Source organism: Arvicola amphibius, chromosome 13, assembly GCF_903992535.2.
Source record: "Arvicola amphibius chromosome 13, mArvAmp1.2, whole genome shotgun sequence".
In the NCBI taxonomy this organism is placed as follows: domain Eukaryota; kingdom Metazoa; phylum Chordata; class Mammalia; order Rodentia; family Cricetidae; genus Arvicola; species Arvicola amphibius.
In genome coordinates, this window is record NC_052059.1 from 38,258,797 (window position 1) to 38,279,614 (window position 20,818).

The window sequence follows — 20,818 nt, forward strand, 5'->3', positions numbered from 1 at the left end:
AGATGTGAAATTAGGCTGAAATCTCAGTAGGGGCTGAGAAGGAAATGGGCTTCACATTTAACAGTCCTTTCTCCTTTACTCCATTAGTCCATCTGATGACAACTGAACGGAACGTTTAACGTTTCGCACCAGAAAGCAGGCAACGCCAGCCCATCTATGGAAGGAGACATGTACTGTCACCTTAGCTGCGTGGTTAAGTGTGTTAAGTCAGCCCGTGTCTTACTTCGGGTATTTGTTGTGTGCTACCCGTATGGAGAAGTTTGAGTCGGGAGCCGACATGACTGATGGATCAGCGTGCTCTGAGAATAGTTTAGCGGGAGCTGGGAAGGCTGTGATCTGGATGAGCAATCCGTAGCAAGACACATGCACGCAACATGCTCAGGACCAGAGCGGAGCAACACAGAAGAGATGCTGAGAGATGCACCTGAGATCTTTGAGGGTGATGGAGGCAGGGCCCGGGAGAGAAAGTGGGATGGGGGGGGATCTGGACTGATCCCAGGGATTCAAATTCTCTCAAATCCCTCTTTCTTTCTGACCAATCCCTCCCCATTGTACAGTCAAAGCAACGACAGCCCTCCCGTCTGAAGTCATTATGATCTGTAGTCAAGTAGTCCATAGCCACAGAGGGCAATGAAACTGCTCAGAGAGGCACAGGGTGGTAATTATTTTCCCATTAGCACCAACCACCCTAATAGCATCATAGAACAATTAGCGTTCCTAAACGCATGCTTAGCTGTAACCTCTGCGTGTCTTGCAGGAGTAGATTTATGCATGGCCCTGGAGGAACAAACAGCAACTGTGCAGGAGGCCTGCTGCACCCTGGCCACGTTTGTGAGCCATCATCCGTGCATTTAGGCGAAGAGGACTATGGGAGAATTCAATTTTGATCGCTGCTGAGCTAGCCAGTCTCAAGCCAAACACCACCGAATTCAGCGGCTCCTTCCTTCGGCCCCGGGAAGCGAGCACAGGAGTGGGAGAAAAGCTATAGCAGCAATAACACAGCACCGGCCTGTGCCTTTCTCTCTCTTTCTTCTGCCCATCGCTAAGCAACCATTCTTTGTTCTTAAACCTCCACGTCCTTGTGTATTGTAACCCTTGGCTGTTTGAATCAATGGCTCTATTTTGTAGTGTGCTGGGGGATGCCTATTCTATTTATCCCTGTCTAGGTCGGGAACATTGAAGAACAAGTCGTTCTGACCTCTGTTATCATTCGGCCGCCTCTCCTCCATGTTCTCAGAGCATCGTATTACAGCATAGATCACAAACTCCACTGCAATCGGCTATTTTCTTGTTCCTTTCAGCCCCGCGACTGTTTCTGGAGGGAAGGTACTGTGTCTTGTCTGTGTGCAACCATATCCTATGTATCCAGCATAGGCTGTGACCACAGCAATCCGGAACTGCAGGATGAATGGATGAGAGGTTTTCCTAGGCTTCAAAGCCTTGATTGTTCGATGTGTGATTGCTTGGCTTAGCGACCAGGCCAGTCAGGTTGGATGAACTGGGCCAGGAAGAGTTGGACAACATGAAGGGGTTTGCTTTGGATGTGCAAACATCCAAAGGCGTGTAGTAACAGGTGTGTAGGAATAGATCACAAACTTTTTTCTCCCCGGAGTTGGAGACTGCACACAGCAAATATGCTTGGTGTCTGAAGAGCAGAACCATATTGAGCAACAGAATTCATTATTGTTCAGGCTGAGAAGACAAGCTCTCTCCAGGTCATTGTGTCTAAGCTGGGCTCTGTCAGAGGCAGAACCTGGGACAAGGGCTCATACTCAAGAGGTTTATTAAAGGCACGCTCTCAGGAGAAAGAGCAGTGTAGGGAAGCCAGTTGGAGACAGCGCAGTCCACCAGCAAAAGCTGTAGTAATGCTCTCAGACTGAGGGAGGAAAGTGGGGTTTTTCTGGTCTCCCCATATAAGTGGGAAGTATCTATGAGCTATCTGCAGAGCCTCCTAGGGAACACAGTCCTAATTGTAATGGCGGGCAGTCTTTGCAACAAGCAGACAAGTGAGCTGTTAGCCTGCCCTCAGCGTCAAGAGGTAAGGGATGGGTACATGACCGGCAAGAGGGCTCTGAGTAGGGGCCAGAGGGATGGCTCCGTGGGCAGACGCTCTTGCTGCTGCTTGATCTTCAGAACTAACATGGTAAAAGGAGAAAGCTGGGGCCTGCAAGTCATCCTGTGACCTCCACACATTCACTGTGGCACGTGTGTGCGCACACACACGTACACGCATACACTACATAAAATGGAAAATAGAAGTGCTTTGAGCATGGTAACTACAGCATGTTTATTAGAGCAGTTGTTGTTTATTAAATGCACAACACATGCCAAGTGCTGTGTTCAGTCTTGTGCATGGATATTTGTTCATCTATTCCTTAGGATACACTGAGAGAAAGGTACTATATTCCTTTGGATGGGTGAGAACACTCAGAAATCACTATACTTCATACATTTTCTCTCTATATCTATAGTTCTAGGACACAATCCTGGCACTCTATATCCATTTGGCCTGAGTTTGGGCATTTGTTCAAAGAAGTTGCCTGATGTTTCTGAGCTTGCCTGCCATGACAGGGGTAGACCTTATCTATGAACATATCAAGATCTCATGTATATGGGATTTAATTTAAAAACTATACACCTACTGAAACCTGTTTGATCATCAGTCCCTGATCAATAAAGAATCTAGACCCCATATCTCTATCAAATTCCTTTTCAGTTACTCACATAAGAATATGTCACAGGGCTGCAGCCACAAACCCAGCCCTCCAGGTCCCTCTTTGTGCATGGAGAAGACTGTATTTAGTGATCACTAGATTGCCTTGTAGTGGCCACATCCCAGGATCCCTAGTGTAGACTGAACCACCAGGCTCACAGCTACACCTTGGTCAGGTTTGCAGTCAGTTTTGTGTCGGCATCACGAGCTGTGGCTGCTTATTCTACCGAATGCTCGTTTAGCTTTCACTTTGGAGGCATCGCTTATTGCTGGACTTGAAGCGAGATTAGCCTCAGTTGTCTGGGTGGACCTCATTCAGCCAGTGAAACAAAAGCTTCAGAAGCAACCTGAGGTGTCCACAGGGAAGGGAAGCAAAGTCACGTGGCTCCGGCTCCGGCTCCAGCTTCATACTCTGCAGCCAGCTTTCCTTATTTCAGACTTGCTAGCCACCCCCACAGTCAGTCAAGCTAACTTCTTGAAACAAATCTCTCATCTTTCTTAAAATATATCTATATATGTAAAGATATCAATATATAGATATAGATAGATGTGTCTGTCTTTTGGTTTATCTATTTATATAGATATAGATAGGCATAGTAGAGAGTAGATACAGACAGACATAGCTATAGATGTCTGTCACCTCTTGATTCTATCTAGGAGACCCTGAATGACAAAGGGACCCACTGTGAACACCACATTCTCATGCTGTCGTCGGTGTTCCTACACCTATCTAAAATGCTAGCAGGCAGAAGAAGCCCATACTAAGATGAGAGAAAAGGTCACCACCTCAACAAACTCATCCAGGGGTTGGCAACCAGAAAATATATGAGGAAAGGGTTTACTTCACCTTAGAGATCTGAGTGCATCATCCAAGGAAGTCACGGCAGGTGCTCAAGGCAGGCACCTGGAGGTGGGAACTGAAGCAGAGACCATGGAGGACACTGATTACTGGCTTGGTTCCTCTGGTTTTGCTCAGCTATTTTATTTATGCACCCAGACCTACCTGCCTAGGGATGGCACTGTTCACAGTAGGCTGGGCCCTTCTACATGAATTGGCAATTAAGAAAATAAGCCAGGCATGGTGATGCACACCTTTAATCTCAGCACTCAGTAGAGGGACAGGGACAGACCCAACTCTGCAAGTTTGAGGCTAGCCTACTCAACACAGTGAGTTCTAGACCAGTGAGAAGGGAAGGAAGGATGGGAAAAAATGCCACAAAGACATGCCCACAGGCCAATCTGATGGAGACAATTCCTCAGTTGAGAGTCCCTTTCCCGGATGACTCTAGTTTGTGTCTGTTTGAAGAAAACTAACTACCACAGAGGCGAGTCTTGGTCCCTAGGACTCCCTAGTCGTCAGTATGGTAACTGCTGCCCCACCCAAAGACAAGAGAAGCTATACAATCTGACATCTCAGAGAACCCAGCCACAGAAGGTGTCTTTCGGTTGATCCTGTGATGCTTTTTATGCATAATACATCATCTTTAAGGAATGAGAAACATTCTCAGAGAAATGTAGGCTTGCTTGGTTTCAGCAAATGCATTTACCATGGAGGTTATGCAGCCTTACCTCCCAGACAGGCTGGAACTCAGAGTCCAAGAGACAAGAAACACACACAAAGGGGTTTTAAGAATAAGAAGGTCAAAGAATTAAGTTTCATAGTAGAACATGAAACTCACCAAAGAGAGAGAACTCAGAGGAACAGGGAACAAGCCTCTGGAATCTTCCCCAGCTCCACCAAGGCTCCCCTGCTGACTCTTCACACCTTCTCTTCACCTAAGCCCTTGGATGTAAAGTCCTAAAAGTTTTACTGGCCTCTCAGAACCCTAAAGTACTCACCCCACCTCTCTCTCATCACAGCCCCTCCCTGTGTCTCCCACTGTATGTTTGTTTGTTTGACCAGTTAAACCAGTTTATACTTTGCTCTGTGTCCTTCCAGTCCCAGGGCAAAAACCCATTCAGCAAACATTCCAAATCTCACTAACCCTTCCAGACACAGCTCAGGTGGGGTCCTACTTCCTCAGGCTGAGTCCCCCAGTCTCCTGATGCTTTCCAGTGCTCATACCTTTGTATATTAGCGCTTTAATCCTCCTCATCGTGTGAGCTTCTCAGAACTGTGCACAGTGGCCTTTTGTTTTAAAAAATATCTCCCCCTCCCTTCTTTATTTCTCCCCCCCTCACACACACACTTCCCACAGGAGGGATATTGTATAAATCAATACAGTGCAATACAAATTAAAATCTGTATGTGATTGGTTTGGTAGTAGGACGAAAGCCAAAACAGCTGGATAAGTGAGCCAGTAGCCAGTGGAGAATTGTACCTCCAAACTTGACCTCTGGCTTGCACTGAAATAGTGCGCTCACAGGTTCCCCATTAGCTACCATCTGAAATTGACTCTCGGGACTGTACCCTGTACCCCACCCCATAGTTCCATGCATGTGCTGCATCTTTCACACAAACCCGGGATCCATCCTCAAATTGCAGGAATTGAGCCTCTCAAAGCTGACATAGCACGTAGTACCAAGCAAGGGATACACAGTGAGGGTTGTGCTGTTGTATGGATGGTTTAGAACAGTCATCCCGCACTCAAGTCCGTGCTTTGAGAGGGAGGCAATGACATCTGGGCTCAAAGGCTGCTTTTAACCCTTGTCTAGTGCTGGAGCCTTCGATCCACTTACTCCTTCCAGTCGTCATCTTCCATGCACTGCTGAGAAGGGCTGTTAGATATTTGGGGACCCCAGTGTAAGTCTCTGTTTGGGGGAAGAATGATTAGACCATTTCAAAGGCAGAGGCAGCTGTTGGGCAAGGAGAAAAGCAAAGAACATGCTGTGAGACCCCCTCCCACTCCCAGGCTTCCAAAGGCTCTGTGTCACTGGGGGATGGCATGGGATGTGACCAGGCTTACACTGGGGATGGCATGGGATGTGACCAGGCTTACACTGGGGATGGCATGGGATGTGACCAGGCTTACACTGGGGATGGCATGGGATGTGACCAGGCTTGCACTGGGGGACGGCAAGAGATGCGGCCAGACTTGATCTTCAGAAAGGACTTGTGTACAACCGAGGCATAATGCAGCTCACATCAGCATTTACAACAAGCAACAGGCGGCAGCTTTCCATTGCTGCTATCTAAGCAACACGTCTGTTCAATTAGAGGATAATTATCATCTCCAATTGGGATGGAGAAGTGTCAAAAGAAGGCTGACAAAAGTGGTGGCTGAGCTGATAATCTATTGGGTACCAAGTACCTGTTCTCTGTCTCCAGAATCTTTGTGAAGGAAACACAGATGCTACAAGCACATCCCCAGGGAGCCACAGGGCAGAGAAGCACAGGATCTGGGAACATGGTGACCATTTATCGCCTCTGGTTCAAGCTTTTTCAAACCTCTTGACCCCCCCGCAGAGCATCTTGCCATGGAATGCTGGATGCTACAAAAGCACTAGAGCCCTTTCTGGCCTGGTGCATTGAGGGGCAAACACTTGAAAGCGCTTCAAGCCTCTGGCCCCTCCCATCCTTGGGCCTGGGCCTGGGGTGGTTGGTCTTCCCATGCAACTCTGGCTGGCATTCTCCCTAAATTCTTCTGCAACTCTAACTTTGACTGTTTATATTCTGTGATGATCTCTCCCAACCCCCGGGGCTCTCTGTACCAGTGCATGGCTTAAAAGTGACATAAACAAATTAAAATTCATCATAAAAGTGAATTCCCCCCCCCCCCCCAGACAAGAACTGCGATGCTTTAAGGGCTTCCTGTGGGACTTTGAACATCTGTGCACCCGTGCGTCCAGTGAAGTTCTCTTGTACTGGATCTGCTCAAAGAAATAAAAGCTCCCCTCCATCCCGAGCTAGTGTAAGATAGAAGACAAAGCCTAGGAACCAGGTAAGTGCTTCAAAGATGAAAGGCCCCTCCCCCTCCCTCAGTCAGGAACCCTCACAACATCACCCATTCATTCCCCAGAGAAACAGCACCAGTCCGCACGAGGTACTGCAGACAGCACATCCATCTGCCAGTTCTGTCTCCAGTTCAAAGGGATGGCTGGCAAATGGCTTTGGTGCCTCTCAGAGACGTTCAGGTGGCCCGCGGCCACTCCTCTGTGTAATTATCCGCCTGTGCATGTCTTCTTTTCTCACATCTCCGCCCCCCTGCTCACTTCCTCCCCCTTCCTCTCCCTCCTGTTGGCCTTTTCTTTCCCTCAAAACAGTTCCAGGCACTGTTTAGCATCTGCCACTCTGGCTCTAGAAGGCTTTGCATCCCCTGAGCTCCCTGGCTGGCTGGAACTCAGCCTCTGGTGTGGGCAGATCTGGCCTGCGTTTCTCCAGTGTAGACTGCTGCACTCCACGCCAGACCTTCTGAAGTCAAGCAGCGCCACCAGCATCTCAGGCCTGGGTTATAGTCAAGAAAGGACCAACAGAGAGATAGTATTGCTTTTAAAGAGGAAAAACTCACAAGACCTTCAGCTTTGGCCAGGTCTCACAGTAGGATCAAGAAGGGAGGCCTGGCTTCTTGCAAGCTGTCTTGCAAAGAACCGAATGGGACAAACAGCAGCACAGCCAAGTGCAGGAGAACCTCAGCCCAGCTCCCCAGCAGCCCAGCTCCCCAGCAGCCCTGCCCCATAGTGGCAAAGTGATTCCTGCAGGCACTGGGGCAGAGCAGGAAGACCAGAAGCAGAAGGCAGGAAGAGTGTGGCCAGAGAGGAAGCCCCACCTCTGGGTGGAGCATGCTACCGGGGCTCTCAGATCTAGAGGGACCAGGAGCCAGGACAAGAGGGAGGTGTCGGAAGCGCAAAATCAGCTGAATACTCACTGTGCTTAAAATGCCAAGAACAAGACAGGGAGGAGTGGGGGGGGTGCCTTTTGGTTTGTGGGAGGCAGGTTACCAAATGCTAGAAACCCAAGTTCTCATTCGGTGTCTGCTGTTACAAGCCCAATCTGCAGGCTGCTGGGAGCCAGGGGAAGTGACAGCACCAGAGCTTCATCCCACCCCAGTGAGCCCTGCCTCCACCTTCCTCGGCTCCTGAGGGCCCTCCCACTATCGCGTCAGAGACATTCAGAGCATCAGACCCACCCAATGCCAGTGAGATCTCAAAGGTTGGGCTAGAAGGCTGCATGACTTCATGAAGCGCTCAGGAAAGCAAGGGTTGGGCCAGTCTCTTAGTTTTGATTTTAAAATGGGATGAGGGGTTGTGCTTTTTAGGGAATGAGCTCAAGAAATACAGCAAGGAAAGAGGAAAGCAAGACAGGAGATGGCAAATCTGAGAAACAGCATGTAGATGAAAGCAGCTGAGACTCACTCCCAGGAGACCCTCTGAGAAATCTAGCCAAATCCACCTTGAGGGTTCTAACCCTGAAGGGAGCTTAATACATTTCGTCTGCCACCTCTCAGTGGTACTCCATTAACTCTGGGTAAATCCTGTGTTAAAGGGGATCAGCAAACTCCTGTGCAGGCCAGAGAGTGTGGGCTAATGAGATGCCGAGTGGCCATGAAGTTGTCCATGAAGTTGTCCATGGCATCCAGACCCACCCAACCTGTCACAGCCATCATGGCTAGGACAGCTCCTCCTTCCTGTCAGTGTATCTGCACTACCCAGACACATCTTTCCCCCAGTTACAGCCGTAAACCTTGACCCCTCCCCCCTACACACACATACACAGGTAATGTGAGCCCTGCTGGACAAGGAGACTTTGCCTTGCCACAGGAACAAGTAGAAACAGCTTCCCATTGCCTAGCCACACCATTGTAAGGCCTTGTCAGCCCCCTGCTCTGCCCAGCTGGCAGCGCCAGGGTTTGCAATGTCTGCTAAAGCGTAACCCCAAGTCAAAAGTAACCAAGGATCATGGTAAACCACGCAGCAGAATTCAGGAATTAGTAGTATCTTGTCTCGAGCCTACAGTAGTTTGCTTAGTTATTGCTAGGAAAGCTAATGAACCTTCTAGAAATTTAGTTTTTCTCCACAAAGACCCAAAGGAACCTATTTGAGTGCCCGGAAGCTCCGCATCCTCAAGGAATGTTCCTCCCAGAGCCTTCTACTGCCAGCCATGGTCTCGGGCATTAGTTTCAGGACTTTAGACACCATCTTTCTGGTCACTCTTCAATGCTCCTCTTTCCCTACTACACTGGTCCTTGGTTTTGGGGTGACGCTGCGATACCCTGTCCATCATTCTGCCTACAGAACATCTTCTGGTTTGAGACGCTAGCGCTTTGTTAACTGAGTGTGGGGACCGGGTCACTCCTGAAGCACACAGGAAACCCATTTGCTCAGTAGAACAGGCATTCCCACTTTCTGGGGTATGCGAGCCACTCTAATCTCTATTTGCTCTCAGTCAGGCTGCAGTTTCTGCACTTCTTATACACAATAGTGATGAGAGCAACACAATTTCCCTGAAATATTAATAGGGCATGACAAGGGCGACAGCTGTACGGTTAGCATGTGTCGTTGATGTCTTCAGAGATGCAAGTGGTTGGTCATCCCTCTCCAGCTAAACCTGGTATGCTGGCTTGTGACTAGGGAGGGCTCAAGGCGAGGGGCACAGTGCCCAAGGGTTCAGAAACTGCCTGATCTGGAGCAGACTCAAGGTCTCTGGAACAATCAGACACTGGAGATGATGCTCAAGCTTGTCACAATGATAACAACACCCACTGGGATGTTCACTGTGGGCCCAGCCGAGGTCCTTGGGGATGCTGAGCCCTTTCTGCACAGAACAGAAGAAAAAGCTTCTGTCTTCACCTAGTTACAGACAATAAAGACAAAGTGACTCCCTTGGACATAAAGACATTGTTGGTAGGGGAGAGGCTTGAGGGAGACGCCAAACTGTTCTCAGAATAAATCGCAACCTAAACCCAAAGAACAGTCAGGGAGAAAAACCACTACCCACTCTCTCTTCTGAGCCCAGAGCTAGCCTCCTGCTGGAACAGGGCTGTTCTTGGCTCACAGCCGTCAACACTGGGGGATGGGGATCCAAACAGGATGCCCGAGGAGAGAATCCAGAAGAACTTCAAAAGGCAAGAACATGGAAACAACAAAGAAAGGGATCAGTGCCAGGAACAGAGATTAAATGTACCAGGGGAGGTGGCACTTTGGTTCTTAAAAATAGGGATGCGTGGAAGTCTCAAGTGGGGCGGGTCTTTGACACCATTCCAGGACTGAGAAGATGGTCCCTTCCCAGTGCTGGCCATGTGGGCTTCTGGAGGCCTAGACCTCAGCTTGCTCTCATCTTGCTGAATTTTGAAGGATTCACCCCAAGTCAGTGGGGCTTCTTCTTCCGAGGCAAAAACTCTCCCTTTGTGAACTAGTGTAGAAAGTGCAGAGATTGGCGAAAGAAAATACTCTCTTAGCCCCACCTTTAATTACACTGAAACTGCCTCCAGGAGACTTCGGCATCAAGTTTTACCAACAGCAGAATAATTAGAGTTTCTTCCCTAGAAAAGGACATCAATAATTGTCCACACCGTGCTACCACTGTTCCTTGTATGGTAAAACCCCAGATCACAGTTTGAAATACCAAGTTCCTTCGTCTCCTCAGTTCTGCTTCCCCAAAGCTCCTCCATCCATGGCCCTTGCTTAAAGATGCTTAGGCTCCAGAGTTGCTAGAGCAAACTCATAGGGCACATGCCCACTCTTGCCAAAGGCAATACTACATGAATCACAAGGCAGGCATGGCCGCCCCGGCTCAACTGTGCAATCCTTGAGTCAGAGAGGACTCATCTGCTCCCATGCCCACCGTTCACGCAAGCATCTTTCTCCAGTGGTGCGGGGTGGGTGACAAGTTGCTGACCCACCCCTTGCCATGTCACTTGGAAGGAGAACAAAAGGTTAGAAAACAGGAAGGGCAATTTTATGGAGAAACTGAGGCTCTAATAAGCCCTAAAGTGACACACTGGAAGAGCCAGAAACAGATCTTCTGAATCCTAAGTGATTTATTGACTCGCTTAATTCTAGAAAGCTTTTGTGATGGGATGGGATTGTTTCGAGGCAGCGAACTTAGAACAAGTGAAGCCAAAACACACACTCACTGCCTCTTGTGCCACTATTTTCTTGCCTCTCTTGCCATCTCTCCTCTCACCTGCAGATTTGATTGCTCTGTTTCTTTTACTTCACAGGCTCCAGTTCTCCCATGGGCCCGACATGCTCTAATTCCAATAGCTACGTTAGTCTCTGTGCTTACATCATTTTAACCTTCACCTGGTTCTTGATATTCTCTGACTTGGAAATTCTACCACCCTGTTTCCTCACCTGTCGCTGAACTATACACTATTAATGCCTGAACACAGGGTGAACAACTGTTGAAGACCAGGCTTCAGGGAAGGCCACAGATGGAGTGTAAACTCTCCGTTTTACTCATTCACTTATGAAAAAAAACTGGACATTTATCTACTAAATGCCGGGCCCACACCCAAATACTTGCATACCCAAATAGCCGCAGTAAATAGGCCCTATTAAAATAGCCGCCTCCAAAGAACAGAGAGCATTGCTATCACCTGTCCTGGCTCCTGACTTGGACCCCTTCTGCACGGCCTTCTGTTCCACTCTATGCTGGTGTGTAGCTCATTGAGAGAGGCATGAGCGCCAGGGTTGCTTTTCCTGCTATTCCAAGCAAGGACTACGTAGGTGTCACAAATGAGACTCTCAGGCAGAAGCAGAACAGGACACTAGTGGCACAGCCACGTGTCTCTGTCTCGCTGTGGAGTGCAGCAGCCTGACTGGCATCAGCCTTCCACTAATCCCTTCCCTGCCCCCATCCACCCACGCGCTCTCGTTGGGTCAGAAACACAATTCTTTGACAGTGCCAGACAGCCAGATGATGCTGGAGAGGAGAAAGCAAAAGCAAAAGCAGTGTTCTAAATTCGGCATGGGCTCATTTATAAAAATAAATAGCCACAGCCTAGCAACGTGCTCACAGTTTGGCTCTCTTCTGTTATGAAACCACTGTGGTTGGAGCCCAGGATGACAGAGTCAGCACAGGGCCCCATACCCTGACCCTTCTCGTGTGTGGTATTCATCTGGAGAGTGCTGACAGAAGTCTTGGGAAGGTCTTGCTCTTCATTCAGGGCCAACCTAAGGCCAGGTTCCAAGAGCAGAGTGGATCCAGAGTATTCCAAATGTAATGACCACCTTCGGACTCATGGCAATGACTAACCAGAGGCAAAAATGAATGAAATCCCTTCCCTAAAGAAGCAATGCCCCTGTGCTGGAGGCTCATGTCATCCCACAGTCAGAGGGAGCATCTATAACTGATTACCGAGTGCTGATTCTTCCTACCCAGGAGGGGGTGGTGTGACTATCACAGTGGGGAGGGCAGAGAGCATGGGATACACTGTTGGTGATAACTGTTAGTGTCCCTAAACCTTCTCTCACTTTTTAGTCAACGGCACCTCCAGTGATGAGTTTTACTTGAAGGAAGGACTATGAGACAAAAGAGTGGCTGATTTTTTTGATCTTAGTCTTGGTGGGACACACAAAAGTAGAGCCCACAAGATCCTTGGAGACTGAGCAGGAATGTCAGGAAGGTGGCATTCCTGCCACCAGTTCTCTCATGTTATGAAATGATCTGTCAAGTTAGGGTGATCCAAGGACTGTGCCCATCTACTCTGAGTTCCTTGACTCCCAGGAGCAGATGCTTCCAGGAGATCCTATAGGCTCCCTAGTGACAGAGAATGGCCAAGGCAGCATGTTAAAATGAGTTCGGAGTTGGTTCCCTTAGTTACAGTACTAAAAAGATCAAAGAACTTGGTCCAGAGTGTCCTTCAACAGTAGGTGCTCTTCTCTTAATCTGACTACACCCATATCACCAATAAGAAAGTTCTTGACTAAACCAAATATGTAAGGCTATATTATATAACAGGTTTATTTTGGGAATAATAATATCCAGGTAGAAAAAAACTAAACAGCAATAAAATACAGTACAGTGGCATTGAGCTTCATCTGGCAGTGTATGCTACTTTTCATAGACATGGTGACCGTTCCCATCCCAGCCCCACAGACCACCAAAGCTTGGCATTGGAATCTTCAGGAAGAAACAAGATTAGGATCCAGCCATAGGAGGATCAGCACACAAACTGAGCAGGCTATCTCTAATCAACAGTGACAGTTTCTTGATGGTGCCAAGGAATGGTCTCTACCACAGGCAGACCACAGCAACAACTCTGCAGGATGAGCCCGTGATGGGTTCCTAATCCTCCCCACCCAGGCCTTCCATGTCTGACATCACTGCTCAGTGATAAGACCCCACCGAGAAGGTGTGTTTGATGTGGCTGCCCAAACAAGACTAGCAATGTCACCAGTTGACTTGCCTGTGTGGATGAGGGAAATCTCATGGAAGCTCTAACCCTAGATCAAGACTGTAGGCAATGAATGGCTGCTGCGAGAGAGGGAACAGGTCTTTCCCAGGGATGAGCCCTGATAGATTACCTAATTCTGACTGGCCAGCCCTAACCACATGCACAAATGGGCAACACTGAATGGACTGAACAGTTTTCGTTGTGTCGCACACCCATACACACACACAATTACATCACCGTGAGAGGGAGGACACAGAAGGAGCTGGGGGGGGGGGGTAAGTATGGGTAGAAACAACCTAAATATAGTACTCATGCATGGAATTCTAAAATTAATAATAATAATTTGAGAGAGAGAGAAATTGTGGTGATTCACGAAGACGGAACAGGAGACTCTACTCTATGACCGTACCTTCTTAGAAACTCGGGACCATCCCACCAAACAGGACAATCAAAACTGTGCCTTCTGCCCCTGCACTGTGTGAGGCTCCAGCAGACACTATGATAACGCACCTCCCAGTCTCCAGGCTCATTCTAGGTGACCATGTTTTAGAATTATAAAGGCATACAGTGGATTGGTTTCTGCTGTGAGAAGTGAGACTCTTTTGTGGAAAACTTTGGGAACAGCATTTGATTCTTGATGCTCTAGGCTTAGAATCTGAATCATAAGCCTAGATTTGTGTGGTGACCTCTGGCCAATTCCTAGTCTTTCTATTCCAAAGACCTACAACGTTGATCCTGTAACTGTTTCTCTTCCCATCCCATCCCTAGAAAGGTCTGTGATTCTTCAACTCATGCGGAATCTTCAGGCTCGCATAGTCTCATCCCTTCCCTTTGAAGATGGAGAGCCAGAAGCAGGAGGGGCCAGGTACTCATCCCAGGGCATCTGCTTAGCTTCACTCGCCCTGTCCTCACGTCCCCTTACAGTCTATCAGTATCTGGAGAGTGAGTTCTCTAGGGCAGCAGTTCAAATTCCTCCCTTCTGCAGTTTACACAACCGTTTTCTTCGGAACATCATACTTCTCAGACCTTTGGACTTTAGCATATGCACCAGAAGCAGCTCAGATTCCCAGCCTCCACCACACATACCAGAAACCCCCTAGGTTCTCTGCCTCCAGCAAATGTTCAGAGGCGTCCCCACCACCCAGATCCTCAGCCTTTGGCTTTAGAATAAATAACAAACACCACCAGCTTCCCTGACTCTCTAGCTTGAAGACGATGAGTGGGAATTTTAAGCTTCACAATGAGATGAGTCAATTCCCAGAATGAAGCCCTTGTATGTCTATATACTCAGGTACCAATCAGCTGATTAACCAATTAAGTGGCAGGCAGATAGATAATAAAGGGACAGATAATTAGGGAGATGCATTATAAACAAACAATAGATAGAAGATGATACATAGATATAGATAGATGATAGATATGTAGGTAGGTAGATAGATAGATAGGTAGATAGGTAGATAGATAGATAGATAGATAGATAGATAGATAGATAGATAGATAGATAGATAGATAGATAATATCCTATTGATTCTCTTTGTCAGGAGAACCCTGACTGGTACAGAGTCCCCTCAATCATAGCCACATTTCCCCCACTGTTATTCAAGCTAAGTGTGTTGCTCAGGATGTGGGGGTGGAGAACAGGATAATGGCAGACAGATGAGGAAACCGTGGTTATTAAAGAAGGGCTGTGACGGAGCAGGAGTCTCAAGTGATCACAGTGCCACCACTTGGTGAATTATAATTTTGGAATTCACTTCTTAGTCTTGAGAAACAAATATATAATTAACCTTGTATTGTTTGTATTAATTTTCAGCCTCCCAGGAATGACAGATTGTATGTATAAGTCATGCAAAAAAGTATAGATGTTCATAGTAGAAGCTGTGGTCAAGCTTTGTTGGAGGAATATGCTCAAAACGGAGCTGGGATTTCTTGGAGTGACAGGTGTTCCCCCCACCACCCCCTGCAGTCACTTAACGCTTTTCCCCAAATTATCTCACATATAGCTAATAAAAGCATCCAGATAATTTTATTTGGTAACCTTCCCTTTCTTGCCTTCATATTTACCTACACACACGAAGCCAAAGGTCTTTCCTGTTCTATTATCCCCTATGTAACCTACCCATGTGAAGGGAAATTTTTCATTTGGCACATAACAATTCCTTGCCTACACTAGACCTTTTGTGACAACCATACTAGTCTGACCTGGCCCTGAAATTACTGGGAAACGGGACTTTAGATGCTGTTATTAGAATTTCCTAGGCAGGCAGGTAAGTTGGGTCACCCGAGTGGGTTTCATGTCCCTTTCCAAAGACCCTTCCACACAAATAATAAATCATGGAGTACATGAATGGAAACCAAAATAGCATCAAATTTGGAATTAGAAATCAGGAAGATAATTGAAATGGAATGGAGCAATTTGTCTTTGAGAAAAAGATACATGAGTAAGATAGGAAAACCAGGCGATAACAGAACAAAAATAGCCTTTCTATCAAAGGACTCATGTAAAGACACGGATGCCACCAAACCAGGTGACCTAAGTTTCATTCCTACCAGCCATGTGACGGAAGAAGAAAACTGACTCCCACAGCTTGTCCTCTGACCTCCACATTGTGTTTCTGTCACATCATGCTCACAAATGCGCGTACACACACACACACACACACACACACAAACACACTAAATGAAGCTAAAGCCACCATTGCTGAAAAATAAAAGGAAGAAAGATTAAGGTAAATCACAACAATCCCTATTACATAAAAATAGACCACATGAGTTTAACCATCCCAAGGAAGATGCTACTTTAGGCCAACATACTACTTGGTCCACCGAGGACTTAGAGGCTCAGCATCACAGCATCACAGGTAGACCACTGACCACCTACTACACTATAGTTGGCTGAAAATCTTTATGACTGTGGTATTCTGGCCTGACTTTTCAAGTCTCGATGCTGCTATGCATTATCTTTAGGCTTTTGATGAAATTGGCAAAGCCTAGAACCCAACATTATCAAGTTTCCTCAAATGCCATTTCCCAAAGTGGACCTGACGTGTGTTCCTATTTACACTTTCACATCTTACGTCCAGATTTATCCCATGTGAAGCAAGTCATGAGTTAAAAACAATGGTTTAATGATTTGGTCCAGAAGAAAGCCATTCTCTACTCTACTCCGCCCACATGTGATTGTGGGATTCTTTTTTTTAAAAGTTTTTCTCTTGGCACCAATTTAAAACCCAGAAATTTCTCATTACAAATTTTAGATAAGCTTTCTCCTTTTGCAAAAGCGTATCCTCAGAGGCCATAATTCCCTCATACCCATGGCCATGAGGAACTGAGAACCTAGTTAATATAGCAGATTGGGTGTGTTAGATGCCAAGATACAATCCAATCCCTGCTATTTTCAGATAGCATTATTTCTGAATAATGTGTCTTGGCTTCTCATCTCCATGGATAATTAAAGCAATCATATTTATTTTTGTGTGCAAAAAAATGCTTTGAAACAGTGACTACCACACAATAATCACTTAGCAACTGTCAATGGCTGTCCCTTCCCCCTTACAGGTAGCTCTGCTCTTTGTCTGTCTTCATAATCGCATAAGCATAAACACTAGTCTAGATGCTTTAACTAAGTGACCATGTAATCTATGATACCTTGAGTTGCTAGGTGATAACTCAAATGCACATCTTCCTGAGTTGATTAGACCCTATGAGATGTCAAGTCCCTAGCTAATAATTCAAGTCCACATCCTTTATTATATGTGTACACATAGTATGTATTCACGTGTGGGGATTTTTGTGCATGTGCTTGAATGTGGAGACCAGACATCAACATCATGTGTCTTTCTAAGTTGTGTCTCCTTATCATTTTTTGACTGTTGGCTTCTCGCTGAACCTAAAACTTGCCCGTTCGCTTAGGTTGGTTGACCAGTAAGCCCCAGGGATCCTCCTGTCTCTGCCTCCCCAGTGCTGTGATTACAGGCATGTGCTGCTATGCCTAGCGTTTACACGAGAACTGGGGATGAAACTCAATCCTTGTGTTTGGGCAGCAAGCACTTTACTTGCCTGGGCCATCTCCCCTCCCCTCCTCTTTCTCTAAGCATTTCCTGTGTCCTAATAGAGAACATCATGAAGCCTTTCAGGGCAAAGGATGCATAGCATAGCCAAGCTGAGCCTCAGGTTTCCTAATTAGATAAGAATTTGTGACAGAAGGAACGTGGTCCCCTGGTGGCTTATAAGTGCCTTGTCTTTACTGTCAGCAAGTCCTGCCTCCTTCCCTTCCCAGTCCTTCAGTGAGCATAAAAAGAAAATCTTGTGTTGTAATTCAGCTAGTAAGTCAATCAATCCAAAGACCCAGATCTTTAGGGAACAAAGGAGGATGCCATCCCACAGAAACTTGTTCCTAATAAACCATATTTTGTTGCTAAGCAACCCCGATGATGCCTCTTCCACAAATACAGTCTGTCTACAGGAGATTGAGCAAATGCCTTGTGAGTCAGAAGAAGGCATCAGAGAAAGTTTTACTCGGGCTTCAGATGAACGGACAATATCGCATACAGAGCAAAGCAGGGGAGACACACCATGTTTTACTCATGCTCTGAGGTTTGATGCTTGTTTGGGGAGTTGGCGGTGAAGAGCTCAATTGTTCATTCATCACCAAATGGATGGAATCATGATTTAGGAGACCATCTCCCTGGTTGCCCGTAGAAGACTAGTAATTAAAGTTGTGGTGAGACCCGACACCCAACTAAGGGAGGCAGAATGGAACTCCCCAGAAGCAAGAAATAGGTTTTTTTTTTTTTTTTGAGGCAAATTAGATGTTGCAACTGTCAGATTCCACAGTGAAGTCATTCTGCTAAGGAGATGAGATGAATGGTGAGTCAGCCAATGAGAAGAGCTAGAGAGTGAGGCCGTGGCCAGTGGTCCTTGTCTCCTGATTGTCTGGTGAGGCAGGGAAGGGATGAAGCCAACGCCACAATCCCTTTCACCAAATTGAGCACACTGAACTACGCGTCCTGTTGAAGACATGATGGTGTAATTTCCTAAATCTCAAAATATGTATTTCCCCTAAAAAGTAAATGCGTCACTTTCAACAAAGCAATGTTTGGAGGGAGAAAGGGGGATTTCCAATAATATTCAATGTGTTCTTTGTTGGCTTTGCATGCCTGTCTTTTTGATACTGGGAACAGTTTAAAATGCCAGCGTTGGGTGAACCAGACTGCTCAGCAGGTAGCATTTGCCAGTAAGCCTCAAGACCTGAGTTCTAGCCTTGTGACTTAGATGGCGGAAGGAGAGACCTGATTCTTACAATTTATACTCTAACACACACACACACGGGGGGAGGGGGGGAATTCTGAAGCAACAACTCACAGCCTGGAAATAGAGTTCCATGAAGAGTTTGCTACCATTGAGGCCCTGAGCTGGATCTCTAACAAGGAAAAAAAATCCTTCAGTCATCAGGAGGATCAGACAGGAGGAGTGTGAGCTCAAGGCCAGCCTGGATGGGCTTACAGGAATAAGATCCTGCCTCCCCAAAAGCAAATAAGAAAACAAATAAACTATCAGCTCGATTTGCCAAAGCTTCAGCTGCATGCGTGCAGAGAGAAGCTGTAAGTCACATAACGAGCAGCAAGCAGGGCAGTGTCGTGGTCACCTCTGGCCTTTGCTCTGTACTTTGTTTCTGATCTCCAAACACAGGAGTACAGGACTCTGGCAGATTTGTCACACAGATCTGTCAGAGTCCATTCCCCTGGTGTGATCTTGTTACGGCCTTCTGTTTCCTCGCTCCTGCACTGGAGGTAGACTCTCAACTAGGGTGAACAACTGAGAAATTTAAACACACTATGGTCTCCCCCAATCCATTGTCTTCCTCTTTCCAGCAGAAGGAAAAATACCGCAAACCCATAACACAAACTGGGTCATATAACTTTGTGCTGATGTCAGCTTCCTTGGCCAGGAAACCACTAGCTCACTTTGCTGTAAGGTTTCCATCCATAAATCCAATGTGTTTGCCTTGCTTTCTGCTCCTGACAGAAATACTGAGCGACTGATGCACAGGGGTTTCTAGAAAGCTTCTGGTAAGAGTCGAGAAGTCTGAGCACCATGTATGTTCCCAGAGAAAGGGGTGCTTGAAACTGGAAAGCCAGCAATAATTCCTGGGTAGAAAAAGATGGAAGAGTCCCCAGGTCCATGAAGGAAATCACCTCCCACCTGGCTGGGGATGTAGCCCTGTGGTGGGGGGCTTGCCTGGCATGTGTGAGACCCTGAATTAGGCAACAAGCACCTCAGAGCAATCACAGTCAGTGAAATCTGAAGAAAACTGTGTGTGCTGGGATTGACAGAGGGAGGAAGCAATGAGCAGCAAGGAAGGGGCTAGGAGCGTGATTAGGAGAAGACAGGGGCACTGCCCTACGGTCCAGCAGCCTGGAACTTGGGAGGGTGAGCATAGTCCATATGCAGCTTCCTTTTACTGTATGTTTGAGAATTTTATATAATAACCATCTAATAATTTACCCTCTCCCCAAACTCCCTCCAGACCCATCTTTCCCCTACCCACCCAACTCTGCATCTGTTTTTGTTTGTTTGTTTGGTCTCCTATTTGTGACACCATATATTGGTGGATGTGCGGTTGACCGCTGGAGAAGTTCACTTACCAGTGATGACACTCAAGAAAACCTGCTCTCCCTTTCCCAGAAGCTACCAACTGCCAACAGCTCCTAAGCTAGTTCATGTCTGGCTCCCCTCCCAGATGGTGGGATTTGATGGGGCTTGAACTTGCATAGGGCCTGTGAATGCTGTCATGACCCCTATGAGTTCACTTGTGTGATGGCCCTGTCGTGTTTATATGACACTGTCTCCTTGTGTTCATCCACATCCTCTGGTTCTCACAGTCTTTGCACCCACTCTTCCACATGTTCCTGAGCCTTGGAAGGAGAACGTGTGGTTGAGATGTCCTATTTAGGCCTGAGAATTCCATAGGGTTTTGTTCTCTGACCCTTGGCCAGACGTGGGTCTGTGTTAATTGCTCTCTACTGCAAATAGAAGCTTCTCTGATAACTGAGAACTGTACTAATCTATGGGCAATCACAAGAAGTCATTAGGAGTCAGCTTATTATTTCCATTTGGCAGAATATATGTAGTTTTCAATACCCATCATATCTATGCCGAATTATGCAGTTTTATCTGAATTTAATTATCTCTCTATCCTAGATCTAATCACTGAGTTCCATGATATGTCCATGAGCAGCTCTATTTCCATTACCAATTTTATAACAATTTTCACATTTATATTCAATAAGATTACTGAGAGAAAGCATGGGTATATCCTGTTCATCATATCACATAATCACAGATACACGCAGATTAAAAATTGTCTTTATCCGTCACTCTCTGGCAACTGTCGTTTCTGCACATTTGCAATGCGTGAAGAACCACTTAAAGGTCAAGTGTCTTGGAATTGCCGAAAATGCAAGTAAATGTGTGTGTGTGTGTGTGTGTGTGTGTGTGTGTGTGTGTGTGTTTGTCAGACTTCTCATTAATTCCAGAGACTGAGCCCAGGGATCTGCCCATGTTAACAAAGGTTTGTAACACTGAGATCCATGCCAAATCCACTAACCAGAATTTCAATGTTAAATAGATTATTATTATTTCAGTCATTAATAATTGATAGTGTATATAGAAATGTTGTAACTACTTATCAGAATTATTGATTTTCTTCAATAATCCTATATCTAAGTCCAATAATCTAATAGATATGATTTTATATGAGATATATTTGTATGTTTGGAATTTGAGATAAAACATCAACAATAGTTTTTATAAATCACAAATTAGT